This window comes from Cherax quadricarinatus, chromosome 81, assembly GCF_038502225.1.
Source record: "Cherax quadricarinatus isolate ZL_2023a chromosome 81, ASM3850222v1, whole genome shotgun sequence".
NCBI classification, from domain to species: Eukaryota; Metazoa; Arthropoda; class Malacostraca; order Decapoda; family Parastacidae; genus Cherax; species Cherax quadricarinatus.
In genome coordinates, this window is record NC_091372.1 from 8103495 (window position 1) to 8116881 (window position 13387).

Consider the following 13387-nt stretch of genomic DNA (forward strand, 5'->3'; position numbering starts at 1 on the left):
CATATAATGACCCACAGCTGGAGCTTCTGGTCGTCTGACCGAGGCCTTCCACTGGCTTACTACTCCACCCCTTTATATATATATATATATATATATATATATATATATATATATATATATATATATATATATATATATATATATATATATATGTCGTGCCGAATATGTAAAACTGGTCAATTAGCAAGAACTCATTTAAAATTAAGTCCTTTCTGAAATTTTCTCTTATACGTTTAAAGATATATTTTTTTCATTAATGTTAATGTAAAAAAAAAAATAATTTTGCACCAAAAGGAACTTAGAAAACTTACCTAACCTTGTTATAACAAGAACAATTTATTTTAGCCTAACCCAACTAAATATATTTTAAATTTGTTTACAATAATTTAATACTAAACAAACACAGTGAAATATATTTTTTTCGTTAGGTTCAGAATGATTTTGGCGAAATTATTGCATACACAAATTTTCACTTGTCCTATATGGCAAGATGAGCGTTGCTATTTAAGCCAAGATGGCAAGTTCTGCCTATTCGGCACGACATATATATATATATATATATATATATATATATATATATATATATATATATATATATATATATATATATATATATATATATATATATATATATGATTCGATCCCACGACACATTGTCCCTCCTCAAGACACAACACAACTACTGTACACATCAAGGGACATCAACATCGTACTGTATAGAGAAGACACATTATAATTTCAGTGTTAAATATTATAGTATATTATAGTACGTTGTAAATAGTTGAGAAGCAGCTTAATGACCCTCGTACAGTGGATAGCCTTTAAACCCAGCAAGCTTAATGACCCTCGTACAGTGGATAGCCTTTAAACCCAGCAAGCTTAATGACCCTCGTACAGTGGATAGCCTTTAAACCCAGCAAGCTTTAATGACCCTCGTACAGTGGATAGCCTTTAAACCCAGCAAACTTTAATGACCCTCGTACAGTGGATAGCCTTTAAACCCAGCAAACTTTAATGACCCTCGTACAGTGGATAGCCTTTAAACCCAGCAAACTTTAATGACCCTCGTACAGTGGTTAGCCTTTAAACCCAGCAAACTTTAATAACCCTCATACAGTGGATAGCCTTTAAACCCAGCAAACAATCCTTAACGACCCTGGTGTAGTCAATACACCTGGAAGACCCCCCCCCCCCGCCCAGGTGCTGCTATAATTAAGACCAACTAACATCTAATCTTGTTCGTCTATATATAAATTCCCATTACTTCCTCGTAATATATTTTGACTGTGTTGCTAGGAATATAAGTTAACTTCTGTCTGACGCACACAACCGGAAGACATTTTTATTTTATATACTTCTGTACTGTGTTTTAGCGGGATAAATGTTGAAATTTAAACTTTAAGACATGTAAGTTCACCGCTGGTTGTATATATTACTGCAGTTGACTCTAATTTCTTTCTGCGAGTACTTGATACAACTTATACAGACCATAGTTGACATCCATGCATGAAAGTCACTGGTGTGGGTCGCATCCTGGGGACAAAATTGACCTAATTTGCGGGAAATGCTCAGCATAACAAGTGGCATTCTATATAGCACTATGTCACTGATGTCAGCTATGGTCTGTATAATTAGTTAGTTAAAGATTAGCCGGTATTCTCCCGGCCCGGGCCTTTTCCAAGTGGTGGCCCGGCCTTGGCTCCCTCTTTAGGGAGTGTCTGAGACCTAAGTCTCCCATGGGAGGAGGCACAAGTACCTCCTCATCTTTGGGACCAACTGTCCCCAGGCCTAGCCACAAGCTAGGCCTCTCTGGTCTGCCATCCCCGCCGCAAGGGGGCAAATGGGAATGACAGTCTTATGAGCTAAAGGCTCGGGCTCAGGCACCTACCCTACCCTAGGGGCTCTGGTGGCCTGGTGGCTAACGCTCTCGCTTCACACGGCGAGGGTCTGGGTTCGATTCCCAGCCAGAGTAGAAACATTGGACGTGTTTCTTTCCACCTGTTATCTATGTTCCCCATCAGTAAAATGGGTACCTGGGTGTTAGTCGACTGGTGTGGGTCGCATCCTGGGACACTGACCTAAGGAGGCCTGGTCACAGACCGGGCCGCGGGGGCGTTGACCCCCGGAACTCTCTCCAGGTAAACTCTCTCTCCAGGTAAACTCTCCAGGTAGAAGGGTTAGGCATGGTGTCGATCGGTCTGTATAAGTTGTATCATATACCTGTACAAATAAAAAATATTATTGCTACTCTGATCAAATATTATTTTTTTATTTCCCGAGACTTTCAATGATACTGTTAATTAATATTGCTTTAATGTTTTCGTAAAGTACGCGTTCATAAATGAACAAATGGAACGTGATATTTTAATAATATTTATATTGCTAGTCACATCAACTTGCAGAGTGATTTACAACACAAACGCGTCGAGTTAACTGCACTGGGACAACGTTTCGCTCTGTGTAGAACTTTATCATAACCATTACTTTCACTACCTTCTTTCTCTCTTTGCCCCGTCCCTGTCCCCCTCTCTTATTTATACTGGCTCCCTCACCTTCGTGTGTTATTGTGACTTGTAAATGGTCCAAGTCGGACCCAAACGTCGTCATAAGCTTCTCTCTTCTATATAAAGCTGTATACTGAGCGAAACGTTCTTCCAGTAACTGCTTGCTTCCCTAAGTGTTTTTTTTATTAAAAATCAAATTCTAAATCCTTTCTTTCATAATTGTTAAGATTGAAGCTCCTGAAGGAGCCTCACTCATGGCCGAATTTAGGCATGGGATTTAGGGGCTACAGCCCAGGGGTCTCTGCCAGCTGAGGGCCTCTAGTGGCTACAGCCTAGGGGCCTCCACCAGCTGGAGGACCTCCTGAGGCTTCAGCCCAGGGGCCTCCACCATCTGGAGGGCCTCCAGGGGCTGCAGCCCAGGGGCCTCCACCATCTGGAGGACCTCCAGGGGCTGCAGATCAGGGGCCTCCACCAGCTGGAGGGCCTCCAGGGGCTGCAGCCCAGGGGCCTCCACCAGCTGGAAGGCCTCCAGGGGCTGCAGCCCAGGAGCCTCCACCAGCGGTAGGGCCTCCAGGGGCCTCCAGGGGCTACAGCCCAAGGGCCTCACAGTACCTGTAGCCCAGGGGCCCCACAGTACTTGTAGCCCATGGGCCCCACAGTACCTGTAGCTCAGGGACCCCATAGTACCTGTACCCCAGGGGCCACACAGTACCTGTAGTCCAGGGCCTCCACAGTACCTGTAGTCCAGGGGACCCACAGTACCTGTAGCCCAGGGCCCCACAGTACCTGTAATCCAGAGGCCCCACAGTACCTGTAGCCCAGGGGCCTCACAGTGCCTCTCACCTATGGGGCTCACAGGTACTGTGAAAACAGAGCCGGTAATCCGTCTCTAGTTTCACTTAGAGTAACGCTAGGCTTACATATTCGTTCCAGGCTGGGCTAGACGTAGAGACAAGCCTGGTGGTCGAAGAGATGCTGTAAAATAAGCTTAGTGTGTTTAACAGCACACATATGTTAATGTTTTTTGAGAGCTCGTGACTTGGACAGTAATAATAGTTCTGTTGAGGACTCTTCGTGGGGTCAATGATGGTGCTTCCCACGCCTTAACAACCTTATAATGGCACAACCAAGTCTGAAATGCTGGTATTATGAAGATTACTCTGGCATGCAATCTCTCAGAGAGGGAGAGGACGTGTGTCGGTGATTATGTGTGTGTGTATTCACCTATATGTGGTTGCAGAGGTCGATTCACTACTCCTGGCAGTGAATCGACCCGTGTGTACTCACCTATTTGTGTGTATGTGTGAGGTTATAGCTATGTGAAGTACCTTTCAAGCACCAAACTATCACTGTCGTAGATCAGCTACAAGCACCCGTGTCCTCTCTCATATCTGGACACACTGGTGGTGTAGAGGTGACATGCAGCCTTAATTAATTACCCTCGTGTAGTAGATAGACTTCAAACCCCATTACCGCCATCAACTGTCTTTCGTGATGAAGAATATATCTCATTAAATAAAACCCTTATCAGAATAGTGTAATTATCACCTGGATACGTTAAAGTGATGGAGGACAACGTGTATATATGTAAGTATACCTGGAGAAGGTTCAGGGGGTCAACGCCCCCTCGGCCCTGTCTGTGATCAGGCCTCATGGTGGATCAGGGCCTGAACAACCAAGCTGTTACTGCTGGTCGCACGTAAACCGACGTACGAACCACAGCCTGGCTGATCAGAGGCTTCTTGAAGACAGCCAGGGGTCTGTTGGTGATCCCCTTCATGTATGCTGGGAGGCAGTTGAACAGTATTGGCAGCAGAAGTCTATTGGCCCATACTAGGCAGGTCTGCCTTACACCGATTCATGTTCCCCTTCAACTCTTACTTAAAACCATCCACTCGTGCTCCCTTTCGACCCATATTTAAGACCATCCATAACATACGTATAAAATGTTCCTATCTTTCTGAACATTCAGTTTCTCTTGCGTTATAAGCGTCTGGCCCTGAGACGCGCTTAGCTTACAGACGCTGGTGAAAGCACTTCGTTTCCCTTTGGGTCAGGGCTCCCTGGAACCTAGCACTGATGGGTCAGGGCTCCCTGGAACCTAGCACTGATGGGTCAGGGCTCCCTGGAACCTAGCACTGATGGGTCAGGGCTCCCTGGAACCTAGCACTGATGGGTCAGGGCTCTCTGGAACCTAGCACTGATGGGTCAGGGCTCTCTGGAACCTAGCACTGATGGGTCAGGGCTCCCTGGAACCTAGCACTGATGGGTCAGGGCTCCCTGGAATCTAGCACTGATGGGTCAGGGCTCCCTGGAACCTAGCACTGATGGGTCAGGGCTCTCTGGAACCTAGCACTGATGGGTCAGGGCTCCCTGGAACCTGGAACCTAGCACTGATGGGTCAGGGCTCCCTGGAACCTAGCACTGATGGGTCAGGGCTCTCTGGAACCTAGCACTGATGGGTCAGGGCTCCCTGGAACCTAGCACTGATGGGTCAGGGCTCCCTGGAACCTAGCACTGATGGGTCAGGGCTCTCTGGAGCCTAGCACTGATGGGTCAGGGCTCTCTGGAACCTAGCACTGATGGGTCAGGGCTCCCTGGAACCTAGCACTGATGGGTCAGGGCTCTCTGGAACCTAGCACTGATGGGTCAGGGCTCCTTGGAACCTAGCACTGATGGGTCAGGGCTCCCTGGAACCTAGCACTGATGGGTCAGGGCTCTCTGGAGCCTAGCACTGATGGGTCAGGGCTCCCTGGAACCTAGCACTGATTGGTCAGGGCTCCCTGGAACCTAGCACTGATGCATTTTCTCTGAGTGTGCACGCTAGGAGATGCTATCCAACCTCAACACATTTCAAGACATTGGACCTGGACCATTTACAAGTCACACTAACGCACGAAGGTGAAGGAGCCGGCACATGTAAATTACATTATCACCCTTCACAGGCCTAGCAGTACACAAATAACCCACACATAGGAGATACAAGCTTACGACAACGTTTCGGTCCGACTTGGACCATTTATGGGTAGCAGGTTTCACCCCACCTGGGAATCGAACTTGAGATCCCTCCGCTGTGAGCCTAGCGGCCTTCCGCTAAGCAGAAATACCTTAAGGAACTTCAAACTTAACATTCATCACTTATCAAACGAAAGATTAAGATTAAGATTCTTAAGAATAGAAGCATAATTGAAGAGTCAGTTTTTGGAGAACGTTTCACTCTATGATTCGTTTCGCTCCTTGATTCGCCGGTACTTTCCCGGTCCAGGTCTTTTCCCAGATGGTGACCCGACCTTGGCTCCCTGTCTTGGGAGTGTTTGAGACCTGTGTCTGCCATGGGAGGAGGTACAGGTACCTTCTCATCTTCTAGGACCAACTGTCCCCAGGCCTAGTCCCCTTCCCCGGCCTTATGGGGCTCGTAGGGAGAAGCTAGGCCATCTTCCCCGCCCCAGGGGGGCTCGTGGGAATGGCAGTCTTGTAAGCTGCAGGTGGTAACAAGCTCTAGCTCTGGCATCTTCCCCGCCCCAGGGGGGGTTCGTGGGAATGGCAGTCTTGTAAGCTGCTGGTGGTAACAAGCTCTAGCTCTGGCACCTTCCCCGCCCCAGGGGGGCTCGTGGGAATGGCAGTCTTGTAAGCTGCAGGTGGTAACAAGCTCTAGCTCTGGCACCTTCCCCGCCCCAGGGGGGCTCGTGGGAATGGCAGTCTTGTAAGCTGCAGGTGGTAACAAGCTCTAGCTCTGGCACCTTCCCCGCCCCAGGGGGGCTCGTGGGAATGGCAGTCTTGTAAGCTGCAGGTGGTAACAAGCTCTAGCTCTGGCACCTTCCCCGCCCCAGGGGGGGTTCGTGGGAATGGCAGTCTTGTAAGCTGCTGGTGGTAACAAGCTCTAGCTCTGGCATCTTCCCCGCCCCAGGGGGGCTCGTGGGAATGGCAGTCTTGTAAGCTGCAGGTGGTAACAAGCTCTAGCTCTGGCATCTTCCCCGCCCCAGGGGGGGCTCGTGGGAATGGCAGTCTTGTAAGCTGCTGGTGGTAACAAGCTCTAGCTCTGGCACCTTCCCCGCCCCAGGGGGGCTCGTGGGAATGGCAGTCTTGTAAGCTGCAGGTGGTAACAAGCTCTAGCTCTGGCACCTTCCCCGCCCCAGGGGGGCTCGTGGGAATGGCAGTCTTGTAAGTTGCAGGTGGTAACAAGCTCTAGCTCTGGCACCTTCCCCACCCCAGGGGGGCTCGAGGGAATGGCAGTCTTGTGAGCTGCAGGTGGTAGCAAGCTCTATCTCTGGCACCTTCCCCACCCCAGGGAGGCTCATAGGAATGGCAGTCTTGTGAGCTGCAGGTGGTAACAAGCTCTATCTCTGGCACCTTCCCCGCCCCAGGGGGGCTCGTGGGAATGGCAGTCTTGTAAGCTGCAGGTTGTAACAAGCTCTAGCTCTGGCACCTTCCCCGCCTCAGGGGGGCTCGTGGGAATGGCAGTCTTGTAAGCTGCAGGTGGTAACAAGCTCTAGCTCTGGCACCTTCCCCGCCTCTGGGGGGCTCGTGGGAATGGCAGTCTTGTAAGCTGCAGGTGGTAACAAGCTCTAGCTCTGGCACCTTCCCCGCCTCAGGGGGGCTCGTGGGAATGGCAGTCTTGTAAGCTGCAGGTGGTAACAAGCTCTAGCTCTGGCACCTTCCCCGCCTCAGGGGGGCTCGTGGGAATGGCAGTCTTGTAAGCTGCAGGTGGTAACAAGCTCTAGCTCTGGCACCTTCCCCGCCTCAGGGGGGCTCGTGGGAATGGCAGTCTTGTAAGCTGCAGGTTGTAACAAGCTCTAGCTCTGGCACCTTCCCCGCCTCTGGGGGGCTCGTGGGAATGGCAGTCTTGTAAGCTGCAGGTGGTAACAAGCTCTAGCTCTGGCACCTTCCCCGCCTCAGGGGGGCTCGTGGGAATGGCAGTCTTGTAAGCTGCAGGTGGTAACAAGCTCTAGCTCTGGCACCTTCCCCGCCTCAGGGGGGCTCGTGGGAATGGCAGTCTTGTAAGCTGCAGGTGGTAACAAGCTCTAGCTCTGGCACCTTCCCCGCCTCAGGGGGGCTCGTGGGAATGGCAGTCTTGTAAGCTGCAGGTTGTAACAAGCTCTAGCTCTGGCACCTTCCCCGCCTCTGGGGGGCTCGTGGGAATGGTGTCATCTCTCTGCTAAACATCTACACACACCAAAACATCCTACTAAAGGCCTTGTTAATGTTGTAAACATTGAATATGTTAATGTGAGTTGATATGTAAATATTAAATATTATTATCGGATCAAGTTATATTTGATTATTTATGAACATTATAGTCGAAATATTAAATATAAATTTGTAATTAATGTATATATAAGTAGAAAGTAATATTTTTCCCACGATGTTCTTGTTTAACACACACACACGGGGCCAGGAGCTAAGACTCGACCCCTGCAACTACAAATATGTGAGTACACACACATACACACACACACACACACACATACACACACACACACACATACACACAAAGTGGATCTAGTAACGTCCAGCGAAGAGGAGGGCCAGGAGCTAAGACTCGACCCCTGCAACCACAAATATGTGAGTACACACACACACACACTCACACACACACACACACACACACATACACACACAAAGTGGACCTAGTAACGTCCAGCGAAGAGGAGGGCCAGGAGCTATGAATCGACCCCAGCAACCACAATTAGTTGATTACACACAAGTTAGAGAGATATTAGGAAATACTCAGTCTTAGAGTGGTTAGTAAGTAGAATAATCTGGACAACAGAGTGTTAGAGGCAGGATCCACACACAGCTTGAAGAACAGTTATGACGAGTCACGAAGCTAGGAGAAACTGAACCTAGTATATGCCAAGTATAATAAGCAGGACCAGGAGCTAAGACTCGACCCTTGCAACCACAAATAGCAAGTAAATTGACTAGTTTCCTTCCTGAGGCAGATAATGAGAGTAAAAAGTGAAGTTTGAAGACTGTGACCTCCTCCAGGGTCATTATGACCTCCTCGAGGGTCATTATGACCTCCTCGAGGGTCATTATGACCTCCTCGAGGGTCATTATGACCTCCTCGAGGGTCATTATGACCTCCTGTCAACCATCAAACACAAGTCAAGAATACTTAAAACAGGGATTAAAGTTTGCTGTCAGTGTATAGTATACTGAGAGACACCTCAGTGTATACTATACTAAGAGAAACACATCTCATGTAGTATACTACACTGAGAGACACATCTCAGTGTAGTATACTACACTGAGAGACACATCTCAGTGTAGTATACTACACTGAGAGACACATCTCAGTGTAGTATACTACACTGAGAGACACATCTCAGTGTAGTATACTACACTGAGAGACACATCTCAGTGTAGTATACTACACTGAGAGACACATCTCAGTGTAGTATACTACACTGAGAGACACATCTCAGTGTAGTATACTACACTGAGAGACACATCTCAGTGTAGTATACTACACTGAGAGACACATCTCAGTGTAGTATACTACACTGAGAGACACATCTCAGTGTAGTAGTGTAGTATACAGTATACTACACTGACAGACACATCTCAGTGCAGTATACTACACTGAGAGACACATCTCAGTGCAGTATACTACACTGAGAGACACATCTCAGTGCAGTATACTACACTGAGAGACACATCTCAGTGCAGTATACTACACTGAGAGACACATCTCAGTGCAGTATACTACACTGAGAGACACATCTCAGTGCAGTATACTACACTGAGAGACACATCTCAGTGCAGTATACTACACTGAGAGACACATCTCAGTGCAGTATACTACACTGAGAGACACATCTCAGTGCAGTATACTACACTGAGAGACACATCTCAGTGCAGTATACTACACTGAGAGACACATCTCAGTGCAGTATACTACACTGAGAGACACATCTCATACTACACTGAGAGACACATCTCAGTGTAGTATACTACACTGAGAGACACATCTCAGTGCAGTATACTACACTGAGAGACACATCTCAGTGCAGTATACTACACTGTCTCAAGCGTGGGAAACACTTGTTCCACAATACCACTGAACCTTGCACTTCACTCGCCCTCAAGTGAAAGTCTAACACATTAACAGCTAAAAAAAACAAAAAGTGAAAGGAGGAGAGAAAAGATATAAAGAAAAACGGTGACATCAAGGTTGTCTTGTGAAGATAACAACACAGAATGTGTGTGAGGAGAACATTAATGTTAAGATATATCAAATAGAAGAGTTACCCATTATAACACACAAAATACTGAGAGAAATTGACAAGGTGGACAGAGACAGGATGTTCCAGAGACTGGACACAGCAACAAGGGGACACAGTTGGAAGTTGAAGACACAGATGAATCACAGGGATGTTAGGAAGTATTTCTTCAGCCATAGAGTAGTCAGGAAGTGGAATAGTTTGGGTAGTGATGTAGTGGAGGCAGGATCCATACATAGCTTTAAGAAGAGGTATGATAAAGCTCATGGAGCAGGAAAAGTTACCAAGTACTGACCAGTGAAGAGGCAGAGCCAGGAGCTGTGACTCGACCCGTGCAACCACAACCAGGTGAGTACATCCAGGAAAATGGGAAATTAAAAATATCTTTCCGACGAGTCGACCGAGCATCTCGAGGTAAGCAAAATAAGCCTATGAAAATGTCTAAAAATATATTTTGGCTCAAGTGGGAGAATTCGACGCCAATAAATTCATGTGACCGCCCGGTGAGGGATCCTAATTGTAAATGATGCTGGTCAGGGGCTCTTGATCTAGGGAATTGGATCTGTCCTTCAGTTCCCTGAATTGAACCTGAAAGCTTTCCATCCCCCTCCTTCTTCACACGAGCTGCATCATCCTACGGGTTTAGCGCTCCCCCACGATTATATAATTATAATTGCAAATGTCTCTAGTCCCAAACATTAATTAAATACTAAGTATTTTTTCTAATTTATTAGTACCAAATTTGCACACGAAAATTACTGCCTATGAAAGCAAAAGACTCGGCAATAAGCATCAGAGGCCCAAGACTGTTCAACTGCCTCCCAGCATACATTTGGGGGATTACCAATAGACCCCTGACTGTCTTCAAGAAGGCACTGGACAGGCACCTATAGTCAGTACCTGACCAACCGGACTGTGATTTGTACGTCGGGTTACGTGCGGCCAACAGTAACAGCCTGGTTGATCAGGCCCTGATCCACCATGAGGCCTGGTCATAGACCGGGCTGCGGGGGCGTTGACCCCCGAAACCCTCTCCAGGTAAACTCCAGGTATCAAAAATATAAGTGGAACTTATTTCCAAATATTTTGAAGGTACACAAAAAATATATAGACGAACCAAAAATCCAGAATTAGACGTTACAAGAGGATAAAAGTTGTAATATCAATTTTGACGTATTTCCTGAGAAAGAACAATCATTCTGAATGACTGTTTCTTAAAATGAAAGTCTGTGAAATTATTTTTCTCCCTGTTTGATGCATAGATTTACTGTGTATGTGACGATGGCACAACAAGACGAAGGCACAACAAGACGAAGGCACAACAAGACGAAGGCACAACAAGACGAAGGCACAACAGGACGAAGGCACAACAAGACGAAGGCACAACAGGACGAAGGCACAACAAGACGAAGGCACAACAAGACGAAGGCACAACAAGACGAAGGCACAACAAGACGAAGGCACAACAAGACGAAGGCACAACAAGACGAAGGCACAACAAGACGAAGGCACAACAAGACGAAGGCACAACAAGACGAAGGCACAACAAGACGAAGGCACAACAAGACGAAGGTACAACAAGACGAAGGTACAACAGGACGAAGGCACAACAGGACGAAGGTACAACAGGACGAAGGTACAACAGGACGAAGGCACAACAGGACGAAGGTACAAGACGAAGGCACAACATGACGAAGGCACAACAGGACGATGGCACAACAGGACGATGGCACAACAGGACGATGGCACAACAGGACGAAGGCACAACAGGACGAAGGCACAACAGGACGATGGCACAACAGGACGAAGGCACAACAGGACGAAGGCACAACAGGACGAAGGCACAACAGGACGAAGGCACAACAGGACGAAGGCACAACAGGACGAAGGCACAACAGGACGAAGGCACAGCAGGACGAAGGCACAACAGAACGAAGGCACAACAGGACGAAGGCACAACAGGACGAAGGCACAACAGGACGAAGGCACAACAGGACGAAGGCACAACAGGACGAAGGCACAACAGGACGAAGGCACAACAGGACGAAGGCACAACAGGACGAAGGCACAACAGGACGAAGGCACAACAGGACGAAGGCACAACAGGACGAATGGACAACAGGACGAAGGCACAACAGGACGAAGGCACAACAGGACGAAGGCACAACAGGACGAAGGCACAACAGGACGAAGGCACAACAGGACGAAGGCACAACAGGACGAAGGCACAACAGGACGAAGGCACAACAGGACGATGGCACAACAGGACGAAGGCACAACAGGACGAAGGCACAACAGGACGAAGGCACAACAGGACGAAGGCACAACAGGACGAAGGCACAACAGGACGAAGGCACAACAGGACGAAGGCACAACAGGACGAAGGCACAACAGGACGAAGGCACAACAGGACGAAGGCACAACAGGACGAAGGCACAACAGGACGAAGGCACAACAGGACGAAGGCACAACAGGACGAAGGCACAACAGGACGAAGGCACAAAAGGACGAAGGCACAACAGGACGAAGGCACAAAAGGACGAAGGCACACAACAGGACAGGACGAAGGCACAACATGACGAAGGCACAACACGACGAAGGCACAACAGGACGAAGGCACAACAGGACGAAGGCACAGTAGGACGAAGGCACAACAGGACGAAGGCACAACAGGACGAAGGCACAAGGACGAAGGCACAACAGGACGAAGGCACAACAGGACGAAGGCACAACAGGACGAAGGCACAACAGGACGAAGGCACAACAGGACGAATGGCACAACAGGACGAAGGTACACACAACAGGACGAAGGCACCACAGCACGAACGCACAACCGGACGAAGGCACAACAGGACGAAGGCACAACAGGACGAAGGCACAACAGGACGAAGGCACAACAGGACGATGGCACAGCAGGACGAAGGCACAACAGGACGAATGCACAACAGGACGAAGGCACAACAGGACGAAGGCACAACAGGACGAAGATACAACAGGACGAAGGCACAACAGGACGAAGGTACAACAGGACGAAGGCACAACAGGACGAAGGCACAACAGGACGAAGGCACAACAGGACGAAGGCACAACAGGACGAAGGCACAACAGGACGAAGGCACAACAGGACGAAGACACAACAGGACGAAGGCACAACAGGACGAAGGCACAACAGGACGATGGCACAGCAGGACGAAGGCACAACAGGACGAAGACACAACAGGACGAAGGCACAACAGGACGAAGGCACAACAGGACGAAGGCACAGCAGGACGAAGGCACAACAGGATGTAACAGTATGTCTCTATGTGATGTAATAATTCCATATAAACGTCTTGGCACTCACTAACCAATAATTTAACATTGCATCATACTTGACACTATCATCAAGCCTTGGTGCAAGTTGCTACTGCACTCTAGATGGTATTTTCAAGCTTGACAAATCACGATCATCACTGCCAACACAGGAAACTTGGGAAGTATACTTGTTAATGGTTATGGAGTTGTGTTTATGATGCTGCATGTAAATTTTGGTTCTGTAAAGCTTTAATGGCATGCAAATGCAAAGAGTTATTTTGGAAAGCATACCACGGGCGGGACTTGAACCCGCGATCAGAGAGTCTCAAAACTCCAGACCGTCGTCCGTGGTGTGGTTTGTTT